Below are 14,820 nucleotides of genomic sequence, written 5' to 3'. Positions count from 1 at the left end.
GTAACAGCAGTACATCATCAGTGGTTATGAAACTTATACATTTTTCTACATTTTTCTGAAGGGAAGAGCTAGGTGGATTACACAGACATTGTCTATTGGCCAAAAAGATCAATGCGGAGTCTACTAGACAACTGACTGACAGTAAAAGTTACAGCGCTACAGAACTGTCTAGAATTGTGATTCACAACCCGTTTCAGAAATTCAAATCATATGCAGCAGGTTCATATAATTTGGATGGCATTGAAATAATTTTAGTATCTCTGGAACGACATCTTACTTGATCTCTGGTATTTTATGGTGATTTGAACGTCAGCTGAAGAAAAAGAAACGTATCAACATCAGCAACATTCATTCCTAATGGCTGCTATTTGAGACAGTGAAATGTAATTACGAGAAAAGCCAACGATAAAATATAAAAAGTAGTCGCATTGATAAATAAGAGTTCAATTTATCTCTAGGGAGCCAGCATTGTTTTGTGCCGAAACAAAAAATTTTCCAAGTGGGAGAAAGCAATTACATCGCCCTAATTACAGAAGAGAACCTGCCGATGGAATCCTTCATTTACAAAAATACAGTGCAAAGAACATTTCATTTGCGAATGGTTATAAATTAGTTTCTATTCATTATCGCTTCAGAATATGACTCATTGACATGGAGGCATATTTGCACTGATGCACTGTTTGAAATAATATAAGTAAATAGTAACTGAAGTAAGTGAAGTAAATAAAGTAAATAAAGGAAGATTAAATCTAGTTCAATCTTTCTGTTGAAGATGATCACTTGGTGATCGAAACGCGATAACGATTTGGTATTGGGAAAAAAACTCCAGTAATATGGAGGCCTATTAACAATCATTATATTCAAATAATGTAAACATTCACTGTCAGAGATAACTGTAGCCGAAAATGCTACTAACAGAGAAGGTACCCAGATTTCATCATGCGGTAATACTCGATGAAATTCAAAATTGATGTAAAAAAGTATTCCTGAGTTCTTTATGGACCTCCTTCTCTCACCCCGTCAAATAAAATCAATCCCACCGCTGCCACCAATGTAAACTGACAATTGCTGAAGCGATCCCTTCGATACCTAGTGATGAATAATAATAATAATAAATGTCTTTATTGTTTACAACTAATAAGGTTCAACAGCCAATAAACAGTATGGACAAAAATGAATAAGTGGGAAACAAAAGCCGAAGTTCAATTTTTATAACAATAAATCGTTATTCATTGCTTTTCCACTTAACCTCAAAAAGTCGCTGCGTTGTTATAAGAGCATTACTATAAAATAACCCGTTCTACTGTAATCAAGGCATTGTATGATAATAATAATAATGAAATAGATCACTGAGTTTCAATTAAATATTTCTTGAATCTAATTTGGAATCGCTGAAGCCCACATTTTTTGATTATTTCAGGAATATTATTATAGATTGCGTAAACTTGATAACTGAAGCTGCGTCTGAAAAGTCTAAGTCGAAAACTAGGAAGTGTTGATAATCATCATAGCTTCATTTCTAACATTGAGGTTGTCAACATCTGTCCGATGAGTAATTTTTCTAAGCAGATATGTTAGAGTTTTGGTCAATATGACTTTATGGAAGAGTACTGCAGAATGAAGAACTCTTCTATTACTCATATTCAACAAGCCGACAGTTTTGAGTTTCTGTGAAATTCTTTGACGTCTCCATATGCCATAGATAATCCTCAAGCAAGGATTTTGAACTTTCTGAAGTTTTGATTCATATTGACTAGTCAAACATGGACCAAAGAGTACATCTGCATGATTGGAATTTGAAAGGACTGTTGCCTCACATAAAATTGTCCCCAACCTCAATGAAAAGAAATGTCTTCGACAGTATATATTCCTCAATATGAAATATGCACGTTGTGAGAGTATATTGACGTGTTTTTCAAATCTGCGATCGGCATCTGGGAGAACACCCAGACTTTTTGCTTCTTGAACAGTTGTGAGAGAAGTTTCATTTATACTAACATCAAAGTCATTAAGTACACTATTTCGATTGATTTTGGAGCCGAAAACAATGACATTAGATTTACTAAAAATAATAATCAGACAGTGGTTTGAGGCTGCCCCTGTGAAAGCTTTGAAATTTTCATTTATTCGACAACAAGCAGTATCAGTCCTTTGTGGAGGAGAGCTATAATAAAGTTGAGTGTCATCAGGGTGTATTCTGCGGTACTGAAGACTCTTGACTAAATTCGACGTATATATGGCAAATAGCAGTGGACCCAAAATAGACCCTTGAGAAACTCCACGGTTTGATGAAATATATTGGAATTCAACTCCGTCTTTATTGACCTTCTGCTGAAGATTTTCCAAGAATGATCCAAAGAGCAAAACAGCTCTATCGGCGATACCTATATACGATAAAATTCACAATAATAGTTAATGGTTGATTATGTCAAAGGCCCGACTGAAGTCCAATAATATCAAACGAGTATAATTTCCCTGATTTGAGGCTCTAATTATATCGTCGACAACGTGCATGATTGCGGTTGTACAGCTGCATCCCTTGCGAAAACGTGACTGAATCGAAGGTAGCATTGAGAAGTACTCGAGATATCCCTTTAGCTGGACTTCCATTGCTTTTTCCAAAATGACACAAGAAAATGCACACCTCCTATATATAAAATTGTTCGGTTGATAGAATTAGTTTTTTCAACTGAATATGGTAGCGCGACGAGAACTGTTATATGACGTCATGAAACAAAAATGTGTTGAGCCAAAAGATGGGCTGACGTAAGCGCGCCACGTGACTGTGTGGTATGTCTCGTGGGATACGCTTGATCGTCTGTCCGTTTGAATTATTTATGTCCACAAAAAATTCAAATCTCCCGCCACGATGTTCTGAAATACAGAAGCGCGCGCTCTGATTAGCTGGCGAGCTGCGTGACAGTTTGAACGTAATGAACGTAAATTATTCTGGCTACCTGTCCTTGATTGTAGTGTCTCCTCTGGGAAGTCGAGCACCAACTCGAGCACTGCTCTGCTGCAGTAGAAGACGGAACGTCATAAAAACCTGAAGACAACGGCCAAAAATACCGAAAAATAGCTTTCCAAAATCAACATTTTTTTTCTATCAAGTGATCATCTTCAAGAGAAAGATTCAAGCTTCCTTGGTGATCGAAACACGTGTCGGGGTGTTAAAATAACGGTTTGGTATTGGAAAAAAATTCCAATAATATTCATTTCCAATGCTATTGAATGTTTCATGTAGCACGTCAATGAAAGTACAATGATAAAGTTTTGGAAAATATAGTATAGACGCTCTGTATATTGATAGGGAAGAAAGAAGTCCAAAAAGATTTTTCCGAAGATCAATTACAAATAACAACTTACATGAAGGAAATTATATTGCTTTTCACTAATGAAGACTGGACATAAATATTTGAACCAGATCCAATCCAGACCCAACCTCCAATGCCATTTTTTCCAGTATGTCACATTCCCATTCCTTCATTATCGACCTGCCTCTCGGGTCTAGGACTCCGACAGGTGGAAGAGAAATAACTTCCCAGCTGTCGATTACCACCCAAGCGAAAAGTTGGTAAATTACTACGGCATTACACATGATTCAAAATACACTTCTGACTGGTTCGGTCGTGGCGATGAGATAAAATTCACCCCGTTGTGGGATAACGATATGTCACGGCTTGTACCCGGAAGAACATTGTGTCGAGGTGAATTGCAGCTTTGAAATTAGTTGGATATATTGTCTAGCCGGGGCACGTAGTTTCCTTGATGAATTCCGAGAACTTGTCATTGATCTGGGAAGTGGGAATGGGAGCTACAGTTTGGAATCGGATATTGTGAGGCAAATGCAGGTCATGAAGTATGTGTCGTTGGAAAACGTTCCTATTTCATTTGTTGTTTTTTGGGTGTGTTCAACTCCTCACAATCTGAAGAATAAGGCGACAAACAGTCTTCAAACCGTCCGAGTGACCTGTATTAAGGCATGTTAGACATCGCTTTCAAGCTTCGAAAGGTGAATGAACGCTTTGGAGTGAGACAATCCTGGAAGATTCTTCCAGGAGTCCATGATTCCTCTTGCCATCCAGGTGTCCAATGTTTGTTTGGCAAAGCCTAACATGATGCCAATGACAGGTTCTGGTTTGATGAAGCTGCTCACAGCACTCTCCTTTGCAAGGGAGTCAGCAAGCCAGTATGGTCAGGAATCCAGATCAGAGACAGTTCATTGAGTCTCATTGTTGAGGACAGTCATTTTTAGCAAATTGCTATCGATATAGACGTTACTAGGAAGAAGCCAAGAGCGTCCTACGCCGTTTGACTGCCCAAAAATATTTTTATTGAGTTGTGTATATAGTTGAATTCCCCCTATCTCTCCGCACATAATTTGAACCCATATATTTCCGCTAGAAACACAGTCGCATAGATCCCTAGGCAGGTTAATATATCTGTCCTGAGTCTACGACTGAAAACACCTGCACCAGAACCTGAAGATCATTTGATCCATCTGTGGACCAACATCTATTTGCTCTTAAAATGTTCTCATTTCTGTGGAGCCAGTCATCTCTACTCGCAAACAGTACTGTATGAGACAGTTTGTAGTTGACAGTTGGATGCATAATGTCAGAGGTCATTCTCAGAATGCTGTGACTTCCAGTGATCAATAAAGAATCTGCTAAAGACTAATGAAGGGTTGACTTAAAAATTTACCCCGAAGAGATACCAAGCAAGTCAGCTAGTCAGCAACTCATGAACTTGTGAATGAAGGATGCTGAACTGATTGGATTCTTCAATGAAATCTTACATCAAACATCAAATTTTTGAGCAGATTCTTGATTGATTAAGCATTATTTAGGAGCAAAAAATTGATAACTCTTTCGCAAACAATGTAGCACACAAGAATGTAGCACTGAAAACCTGTAACGCGGACAAATTCAAACTAAAAAATGAATATTGCTTGGCAAATTGAGCTGAGCCTCTGAAAATTGGATACGCAGTAGATCACCCGGCAGAGTAAGTCGAGAGCTCATCAACATCGAAGAACTCGTGTAGTGGACATCGTGTTAGTACAGTACGTGTAGAAATTATTCTGTGTGGTGAACAGTAAAATATTTGTTGTCTTTGAAAATGCCTTTGGATAGTGAACTGAAAAACAAGGTTCTCAATGGACAAAGCAGAGAAATTATTACTGAACGACGTATCAAGATTCATGAAAGCGAAAGCAACGGCAGACGGTATGACAATTCCTCTTACGAAGGTAAAAAGTGATAGTAATAATAAGTAAAATTGTGATCTATTTTGATTATTTCATTGGTTTCATTGTATTTTGATTTCAGGTTTCATGGCCTATTGTAATTGCTATTTCAGCAACTCATTCTGATTTTATCTATTCTTCCATAGATTTTGAATAATAGTGGCATCATATTAGACAATGAGAGTCCGAACTGATGAAATTCATCATGAATCATTGTCAACCACTCTCAAACAAATATAATCGTGAATGAGGGTGAGAATGGTAATGTATCCGGAATCGAAACACTTTCTGACGAAAACCGTAGTGGGCGAAAAACCCTATTGTAATCTTCAGGCAATCAATCTTCGAAATTATAATTTGAATCATAACTATGTATATTAGATTAGATTGGGAGCTAGCCCATGGCCTGATTCACTTTTCGGTTGTTGGAGCTCATTGTCTAGCTTGATCTCTTTGATGAGACTCCATAGCCTTGACACTGACCCCTTCATATAGCTTGCGTATCTCAGCCTTCCGATCATTCGCACTCAAAGAGCACTTGCAGTATTGGGTGTCTTCTGTCAGATCCATGTTTCTCATATGTAAGTAAGGAAATAGGTTGTAAGTGCATGCATTTCCTCTAATAATTCATCTCTAATGAGTCTATTATATGCAATTACATATCTCTCACTATCTTTCAATTATTCTCCACCTACAAATAAGGATCAAATGTGGATTCTGTTCTCTACTGGTATACAGTGTCATTCCCAAAGTATGCATCATATGGGAAACTCATTTATTAAGGGTTTTTCGGCAAAAAGTTATTTCTGATAAAAGTTTCTGCATCCCCTAAAACTAAACATGCACCAACAAAATACAGTAAAACACGAGTAATATATGAAGATCTTTCAAATATTTCATTTTGAGACAAGAGTAAAGTACTTTTATTTTGGAAAACCTCGGAAAATGTTATTCAGAAAAGTTGTTCAGCATTGAAAAATACATCTAGATTGGAAGTCATGGCCATCTGAATGGAGTTTTCTCAAATGGGGACTACAAAAAATAAATTACTGAAACGATAAATAGACAGCATCCTGAATGGGACGGTTTATTTCAAAAGCTTGTTATATTATGAATTACACAACTTTGTTGTTTACCACGGTCAATTTTTTTGAAGAGTAAAATGATTTTCAAAGTTTTTGATGCAAAGTTGTCTTTATTTTTTATTAACACCAAAAATTACTCAAAGTCCTACAGTATTGTAACAAGAACTTAATGTTCAATATTATCAAATCACAAAACATCAAAATAAAAAACTCATTTGTTTGAAGGTGGTTGACAATTTTTCGTGGTGTATTTCATCAATTCAGACTTTCATTGTCTAATATAATACAAATTGATTTGAAATTCCTGAAAAAATATTAAAAAAGATTAACCGGAAATTTTATTTGAACAAAAAAAAAACAGAGAAAAACTGAAATTATAAAGAAATAACATGAAACCAAACAACAACCAAAAAATAAAGATTAAAATATCAATAAAAGCTGGAAACTAAAAATTATTATTAACAAAAAATGCAAAATAAAAATTAAAAGATTTCAAACCAAGTTATGTCACGACGTTTTGATTGTTAGTATCCACAATCGTCTTCGGATGATAACTGGACTTATTCCTCCGAAATCCGACTATTTATAAGTCATTCGAGTGCTTTCACCTATCTCCTCTTCTCTCTCTACGCTTCATTGGTTTTGAGCGGGAGATGACGGTTTGGTGGGAGTTGGTTGTTTTTTGTTTGATTAGAGGTTTCCATATGTTACGTATCTCTACGCTTGCTTGACTAAATGCGTTGTTAGACAACATATACACGGCTTCTTTGAATTTTCTCCTGAACCAGTGTTCCTCTTTGTGAATGAATTCAGCTTGAGCCCACTTGATATTATGTTGATGAGCCCAAACGTGCTCTGCTATTCCGGATTTGCTGGTTTCTCCTCGCTGTGTGTGTTTCTTGTGCTCAGCAATGTGAACTTTCAATGGCCTCTTAGTTTCACCGATGTATGGTTCTCCGCACTTGCAGGGTATCCGGTAAATGCGATTCTTGGAATCGCAGTCCGCGTTTGGTGGCCTGGTTTAAGTGAGGCTGCTACGGATAGTGATCCTAGATTTGAAGCAGGTCCTGATGTTATACTTGGACCCAATCCTTCGTATCCTTTCCGATAATCCTCTGACGCAGGGAAGTACAAGTACTGGTTGTGGACGCTCTTGCTGTCTTCTAGCTAAGGCCTGTTCTACCATCACTCTGGAGTACCCATTCCGTTGAAGGTCGTTTTTGATGATGTCTAGTTCCGTTTCGAGACCTTCCTTTGTATTACAGAGCCCGAAGACACGATCTAGTAGAGTCTTGATGATTCCTCTCTTATAGTCGATTGATGGTGGTTGGATTTCTGGTACAAATACTGTCCTGTGTGAGTGGGTTTTCAATATACAGATATTTTCCATTCAGTGTCGGTCCTCTTCATCAATACGTCTAAGAAAGGCAATTCGTTGTGGACTTCCTTTTCCATTGTGATGGAAGGACTTACGTTGTTGATGTGCTTCAGGAAAGTGTCTAGTTATGCATTCCCATGGTTCCATATTATGAAGGTGTCGTCTACGTATCTCAACCAGACTCGGGGCTTCTTGTGGGCTTCTTCAATGACCAGATTTTCAAACCACTCCATATATATATCAGCTATAACCAGTGAAAGTGGCGATCCCATTGGCAGTCCCTCATCTTGCGTAAAGAATTCGTCCTTCAGTTGGAAGTAGCAGTTTCGTACAAAGCATCCTAGTAATTCCATGATTACTTGTATCAGTAAGTTTGTTCTATCTTTCAGGTCCCCATCTTCGAAAAGCTTCCTCTGTATGATTTGAAGTGCCCCTTCGACAGGAACGTTGGTATAGAGGCTTTCCACGTCGAAACTGATCAGTTGATCCTGCTCTTTGTTAATCTTTTTTAATATTTTTTCAGGAATCTCAAATCAATTTATATTTTATTAGACAATGGAAGTCCGAACTGATGAAATGACAAACTCATTGATTTTCTGGAGATTTTATTGTCCAAAATAAATAATTTCTTGTAACAAAATAAAATACCTATTTTACTTTGATGTTTTGTGATTTGATATCATTGAATATTGAGTTCTTGTTACAATACTGTATAATTTTGAGTAATTTTCGGTGTTAACAAAACATAAAAATAACTTTGCACCAAAAACTTTGAAAATTATTTTACTCTTCAAAAATTTCGACCGTGGTTAATACCATAGTTTTGTAGTTTCTAATATCGCAGGCTTTTAAAACAAACCGTCGTATCCAGGATGCCGTTTATACAGAGTGGTCCAACGAAAAGTATGCACCTTGCTTTTCTCCTTTTTCTCCTTTTAACTAAACGCAGAAATGCTCGGATATGTTAATTCTGCTTTTGTGGGGGACACATTTAAGATATATTTTTCTACCTGTGCCTTCAACCCCCTAGCGAGAATGATTAACAACCCTAAAATTTTAAATGGAAAGTGGGGTCGAGTGATATATCATTTGAAAGGGCACAAAATTATCTTTCCAATGATATCTAATTTGTTGTATTTCACTCAAACATGTAGGTATTATGAAGAAAAACAACTACAACCCAGTACTTTAAAATGTGTAATTGACTTAGTAGAATCCTACTTCAGCAAGTGCTGAAAATGCGACCCATTTGCTTCCATACAATAATACAGATTTTGTTCAAATCTATTCCTAACATTCTGTAGCATATCAGGTGTTATACTTCTGCACTCTGCTGTATTTCGTTGGCAAAGATCTTCTATGGACTCGAGCTGCGTAGCAAAACATTTATTTCTCAAGTGTCCCCAAAGGAAATAGTCTAAAGGCGATAAATCAGGTGACCTGGCAGGCCATTCGATGGGGCCTCTCCTTCCAATCCACCGTCCAGGAAACCGGTCACCTAAAAACTCTCTTACCGGAGCAATATAGTGAGGAGGTGCTCCATCTTGATGGAAATGAAGCCGATCATCATTATGATTTTGGTCATTTTCAATTATTCCTGTTATGAGAGGATCAATTGTATCTTCAAGCATGTTCAGGTAGACCTCACCAGTTAAATTCCCAGGAATAAAAAGTAGCCTTACGATATGACTACCTAATATGCCACACCAGACATTGATTTTTTGAGGGTACTGGGTATGGACCTCGGCAATTATGCCTATTCACAGCTCCATTAAAAAAAATGTACTCTCATCGGAAAAGCACGTGTTGAATGATAGGTGCGGATCATCAATTAGTAGCTGGCTCAGTTGTTCACAAAATTGCAGCCTTCTATCAGGATCATCTTCATTGAGTTCCTGCATTAATTTGATTTTGTATGGATGAAATTTATAGGCTTTCAATATCCGTATTATGGACGAAAGGGAGACACCTGAGGCTACAACAAGCTGACGGGTACTTTGAGTATGATCCAATTCAACATGTCCCAAAACAGCGATTTCCACTGCTTCATTTCTGATCGGTTTCCGTGGCTGGTGTTTCACATTACAGACAGATCCGGTATCGACAAACTTTTGGACTAACTTGGCAACGTACGAATCATTCACATTTTTACGGGATGACTGTTATTAAAAAGGCGAGCAGTAAGTCTAGCACAACTAGCTCAACAATTTCAACTCGTTCAGGAATGGAATAAACCATTTTTACAGTAAAGTTGAAATAATTTCAAAAGCAACCTAACTGAATCAATGAACGTTTGCCTAAATTCTTTTCGTACACTTAACTGCTGTTGTTATTTGAACTAAAAAACGCACGAGAGAAATTGAGGAATGTAGTAGTGATAAAAATGCCGTTTTTTTCGGCATTTTCATTAACACCAAAAATATCGAGTAAATGTTCTTGCTTTTTTTATAACTATTCAAGTAAATACAACAAATTAGGTATCATTGGAAAGAGAATTTTGTGCCCTTCCAAATGATATCACTCGACCCCACTTTCCTTTTAAAATTTTAGGGTTGTTACTCACCCTCGCTTGGGGGTTGAAGGCACAGGTAGAAAAATACATCTAAAATGTGTCCCCCTCAAAAGCAAAATTGACCTGTCCGAGCATTTTTGCATTGAGTCACAAAAAAGGAAAAAAGTAAGGTGTATATTTTCGTTGACCACTCGATATATTGTTTCGGCAAATTTTGTTTGTCGTAGTCCCCATTAAAAAAATGGGTAAAAAAATGAAACTGCACTGAGTGTATATTTAATGCTGAACAACTTTTCAAAATAATATTTCATGTGATTTTTCAAAATAAGAGTACTTTACTCCTGTCTCAAAATCAAATATTTGAAGAATCCTTGTATATTACGTGTGTTGTCCTGAATTTTGTTGGTGCATGTTAAGTTTTAAAGGATGCAAGGAATATTTTTTGTCGAAAAATCGTTAATAAATAAGTTTCCCATATGGTGCATACTTTGGGGATGATACTGTATGTGTAGTTAGCAACATTTGCCTAATTCATTCAAGCCAAGAAGTTATCGATAAACAAAAATCTCTGAAAGTTTCTCTGCAGCTGGTAATTCATTGTTGGGCCCGATTTACCATCATTTACGTGTATTCACCACGAAAATAAAGAGCAAAATAATAAACAAGTATGACAAGATATAATCCATCATATAGATTGACTACCCATCTGCTAACTGTAAGCAAAACACACCCTAATATTCCACAACCGTTCACTTGGTAATGTCTCCTCGGTAACCTCCGTTTTCCTAAAAAATGAACGCTTTTCAGAAAACCTGCCCACTCCAATAGACGTGAAAGGAGCGTTATGTGATTTTTATGTTGAGGGTATGAACAGAGAATGACACCCCAGTAGCGACGACAAAGCAATGAAATATTAACCCGCGGTCGTTGAAAGCTGCGTCAATTTTAATAACAATATTTCACGCCGCAGCAGAAGACAACGTAATGGATGGTATACCATGACAGTAGATGACTTATATATGCATAGAGTATTGGACGAGCAAGCCCCCCAAGTCACTTTATTTAATGGGATGTAAGGCCATTGTTGGGAGGACATTGTCGTATCGAATTTCATTACTTCTTGACGCTTTGAGGCGCTCCTGTCGCATGTGATTCAAATTATTATTAACTCTACATATATCAATTTCAAAGTACTGAATTTGAACTCAATCAATTTCGTACAGTATGAGATTTTTTATTATTGATCAAATATGAATTCATTTTTTTCGTCAGTGCCTGATCAGTTTGTATACAGGGCTTTTCATGATGAGCGTTAATTAGCCGTTTCTGACAAACTATTCAACGGATTAACCTGAAAATTCCACACTATGCATAAATCAATATTACCTACACGCCTAAAATATTTTAGACGAAGCGGCGGTGTCGCTTCTACTATAAAGTAGCGGCTTCTTTGATTTTTCAAATGGAACACCCCGTATATAATATCATATTATGATTCATTATCACTTTGTCAACAAATTCATATACTATTTCCCTATAACTATCTATTACCGTTTAGAAGATATAAATTAATTTTGATATTTTTTTTACCAAACATGAACTTTTATAAATGCTGATAATCTTGAACTCTCTTGCACTAAAACGATCAAATTTGAAATGGAGTGGAGTGATACTATGAGGATCTTCACTCCGAGTCATATTTTCATTTGCCTCATACAGGGTCTTCAAAAAATGCAGATACTTTGATCTCATGAAAAAATGAGTGGAACTCAATTTTTTTCAAATGGAACTCCCTGTATATTTCAACATTTTTGAGCTCTACATCCCATTTTAGATAAACTTTGTTCAGATAATACTATTTCTATTTTGAACCGTTTTCGAGATAAACTGTTTCAAACGGAAACTGACGTGGTTTTCTTGCTTGTTTTTTTGAATTCATCACTTATTTTGGATATTCAACATTTTTTTTATACTCAGTAATGTTTCTTTTTGATCCAGTTTTTTAACTGTCTCAGATCAGTCAATTCGAAATTGATATGTACCTACCTTAGAAAAAGTTACAATTTGTATACATTGAGGTATTGGTCTCTAACGTACAACAGTACACATTAATATTTTTCAATAGTGTGCTTTGGAAAAATAAATAAACCAAATATTTAACGTCAGACTTTCGTTGGTGGTTTTGACTGATTGTGATAGCTACCAATTATAATAGAATAATGTCAAGATTAGGTTACAATAATGAAGATTTCTTGAAATCATCAATAATTTATGGTGAGTGCAATATAATTGCAAGTAGAACATGCCGAGTATTTCATGAAAGATATCCACAACTTCCGAAGCCGAATAATAATGTAATAAATCGACTACTGAAAAACTGTAGGTTGAATGGAACCTTCCATCGAAAAATCATTCGTAAGAAGACTAAAGTGGATGATGATGACAATGGTATAACAGTTTTGGGATACTTTCATGCATTTCCCAATGCTTCTCTGCACGAGGCTGAAAGGGAGATAGGTATACCCTACGAGACAATTTGTCGAATTCTTAATAAGCATAAATGGCATTCCTATAAGTTCTACTGTGTCCAACATTTGAAAGAGACTGATTCACCTCGTAGAGTGGAATTCTTTGAAAGGTTACTTGTCAAGACTCAGGAGGATGAACATTTCCTTGACAATATCATATGAACAGATGAGACCAAGTTCATAAAAAATGGAGTTTTCAATAGACACAACAGTCATTATCGGGCGCCAGAAAATCCCCATGTTGTCCGCCAAAGGGGTTTTCAAGAAAGATGGCAATTCAATGTATTTTGTGCCATATGGAATGAGTCAATTTTTTATATCGAGTTTTATGATGATAATTTGAATGCATCAAAATATGAATATTTACTGAGGAATGGAATTCAAATGATTTTAAATAATAGACCAGGAAGAGAACGTGTATGGTACCAAATGGATGGTGCTCCATTCCATAATTCTCATTCAGTCAGCGAAGCTTTAACCGAAATCTTCGAAGACAGATGGATTGGTAATAATGGACCTTTTCGTTGGCCTCCTAGAACACCAGATGGCAATCTATTAGATTATTTCGTGTGGGGTTTCATTAAAAATATGGTTTACTCTACTCCAATAACAACAATGGAAGATATGAAATCGAGAGTTACAACTGCTTTCAATAGTTTGACTCCAGACTTGATCAGAAGCGCTACACATGACAATCTTTTGAAGAGATTACATGTTTGTTTAAGTAGAGGTGGAGATGTGTTTGAACATATTCTGAAATACACTGACGATTAAATTAACTCATTAATTTATGGATTTATTATTTTCAGTTCGTGTTTCAGCGTTAATAAAACAACTATTGTTTGAAGAGAAGTTTCATTCGATGGTTGAGGAGTATTTCAATAATTATCTTTTCATTGTATTATCTTGAGATAATCAAACCAAATCTTCTTTTACAAAAAGAGTGAGGAACAAGAAAACCATGTCAATTTCCGTTTGAAACAGTTTATCTCGAAAACGGTTCAAAATAGAAATAGTATTATCTCAACAAAGTTGATCTAAAATTGGATGTAGAGCTCAAATATGTTGAAATATACAGAGATCAAAGTATCTGCATTTTTTGAAGACCCTGTATGAGGCAAATGAAAATATGACTCGGAGTGAAGATCCTCATAGTATCACTTCACTCCATTTCAAATTTGATCGTTTTAGTGCAAGAGAGTTCAAGATTATCATCATTTATAAAAGTTCATGTTTGGTAAAAAAAAATATCGAAATTAATTTATATCTTCTAAACGGTAATAGATAGCTATAGGGAAACAGTATATGAATTTGTTGACAAAGTGATAATGAATCATAATATGATATTATATACGGGGTGTTCTATTTGAAAAATCAAAGAAGCCGCTACTTTATAGTAGAAGCGACAACGCCGCTTCGTCTAAAATATTTTAGGCGTGTAGGTCGTATTGACCTACGCTCATCATGAAAAGCCCTGTATAGTACTACATGGGCTGAAAAGTCTCGGGTTCAACAAAGATGGCGCTAGTCTCATTGCATTCACAGCTTTTTCAGTCAGTACCAACCTTCAATAGAAAGCTGTTGAAATTTCGTGATATTCTACTCATGGGTTTATGAGTTATTGTGCTTGAGTTATTGTGCTAAGACTGACACTACTTTTGTTATTTTCAAAACAATGGATCAAAAACAATTTCGTTTTTTAATTTCACACTGCTTCTTGATGAGAAAAAATACCGTGCAAGCGAAACAGTGGCTGAATAGTGTTATAAGGACCCCGCTCCATGAGACTCAGCAATAAAAACATTGGTTCGCTGACTTTAACCCTTTGGAGTCTGATTTATTTTTCTTATACTTGTGATATATCTGAGGTCAAATTTTATGTAAATGTGGATACTATATCAAGAAATGTTAGTTTTATGAATGCAGGTTACGCCCTTTTTACGCTAAGGGCCGGGACATATGTGTCCCATTAGAAATTTTAGGTGGGACATATTAAACCCAGTAGTCTCGAAAAAAAATTTATTTCCATTCAAATTATATTGGACAACATATAGAACATTATTGCAGAT

This window comes from Leptinotarsa decemlineata, unplaced genomic scaffold (assembly GCF_025532065.1).
Source record: "Leptinotarsa decemlineata unplaced genomic scaffold, Ldec_3_MD MMD2_tig00002082_RagTag_RagTag, whole genome shotgun sequence".
Taxonomy (NCBI): Eukaryota; Metazoa; Arthropoda; class Insecta; order Coleoptera; family Chrysomelidae; genus Leptinotarsa; species Leptinotarsa decemlineata.
This window is presented reverse-complemented; position numbering follows the sequence as displayed.